This window comes from Rhinopithecus bieti, unplaced genomic scaffold, assembly GCF_001698545.2.
Source record: "Rhinopithecus bieti isolate Rb0 unplaced genomic scaffold, ASM169854v2 scaffold_5022, whole genome shotgun sequence".
Lineage (NCBI taxonomy): Eukaryota > Metazoa > Chordata > Mammalia > Primates > Cercopithecidae > Rhinopithecus > Rhinopithecus bieti.
The window spans coordinates 3709200-3711094 of NW_016804965.1; positions in this window are offsets into that span (position 1 = coordinate 3709200).

A 1895-nucleotide genomic window follows, 5' to 3' on the forward strand; every position below is an offset into this window, starting at 1 on the left:
CTGCAGAACTGTGAGTCAATTAAACCTCTTTCTTCATAAATTATCCAGGTCTCAGGTAGTTCTTTAGAGCAAGATGAGAACAGACTAATACAACACATAACAGAAATTTGAGGTTTAAAAAGAATTTTTGCCTCTAAATCCTCATAATGCAAGATTAAGAATAAAGCCTGGACAGATGAGCTGTTATTTCTGGATACCGGTCTTTGCAAATACTGTTTGGGTTATCAAGTATTATCTTGTATTATGTTAATGCTCTCCAAAGGATCCAAGTGTAATCAGACCGCACAAAATACTATCAAAATATACAAAGATAATAAAGAAAATGAATCAGATTTTAAAAAACTATTTACTCATCATTCTGTGCCCTTTACAGGATGACCTGTATAAGTCTATGTAGAATGTTCTTGAGCACACATTAATAATTGTTGCCTTTCAAGCAAGTTTCATTTTTCACTGTGAACTTGTTGGATTTTACGTTTAAACTAATAGCCTTTCTAAGGGAAGAAGATTTATCTACCATTTCCCTTACATCTTCCACAGTGTCTAGGCTGGAACCAAAGTTGTTGCTTTTTGACTTCTGTATGGCAACTACTCCTGTGACATATTTTGAAGTTCCTTGTACCCCCCAATCTGGCCCTGCGCCCACACTGAGCCTCACGGCTAAGTTTGATATCCAAGCAGTAAGATGGTCTAGTAGAATCCCCTAAAGCACAGGTCATGAGCCATCCACATCACACCCATCTGGTGTCTCTCAGCAGGTGCAGGATTCTAGGTGCTTCCACAGATCTTCCCTACCCAGTGAAGCTGCATTAAACAGCTCCCCAAGAGAGTCTTGTGAACTCTCAAGTTTGATCAGCACCCTAATGACAGCACTTTTCAGCTCCCGGAAATTTTAAAGAAGTTGCTTGTGAATATGGTTCCTGGGCCTGGTCTTTGAAAATGAAAACGGAAGATGGTGCTTGACTTTGGGGAAAAGAAGTGAGAGGCAGACTACAAAAATGGCTCAAAACAACACCCTCTGACAATTACTAAGAGAAAATGTTTACCTGTGCGCTGGGAAACAACACCCCCCATTTCTGTAAGGCAGTTCCCAAGCAGACTCCTGATTTCAGGGATCTCTGGAGCTGCACCCTCCACAGCACTGGCGCAGGACCAGGGCGCCAAGTCTGAATGACTAATATTTTTCCAATCTAGAACGTCAATAACCGATTGATAACTATTTCCCCTTTAAACTAGGCAAAATCAGCATTCCTCTCCCCTGTGTGCCAGAATCCCAAGATGAACAAAAGAGGCCTGCATCAAGAAAACTGTTCAGTTCTCTTGGATTCAGGGCTTCAACCCGAATTGGGCTGAGCGAATGAAGACGCTGGTGAGATGTCAGGAACTTGGGGAATGAAGACACACCCAGAAAAAGCAGGACCCTGCAGGAGTGGACAAAGAACTGGAGCACAGGGATGTGAGAGGGCTTGAAATGAACAACAGACTCATACCAGAAGGATTTCTAATCAGAAGAGAGTGATTGCTTTAATAAAGCTGCAACCTGGAACAATTACAATCTGACCAGATGTTCTTGCAAAACTGGTAAAGCAGAGAATGTGTAAAAATCTCTCCCTCTCCTCCCCCGAATGCAGCTGACCAAAGGCCGAAAGGCCGGATCCTCAAAGCCCAGATCTGATCACTGCAGATCTGGGCCACCCTAAAAGCAATCCGGTGTAATCTTTCCAGCATCAGGCCCTGGGATGAGGGAGGTGGGGGGAAGGTGGAGAAAGGTGGAGGGAGGTGAGAGGAGATGGAGGGAAGTGAGGTAGGTGGAGAGAGGTGAGGGGAGGTGGAGGGAGGTGAGGGGAGGTGGAGGGAGGTGAGGGGAGGTGGAGGGAGGTGGAGGGAGGTGAGGG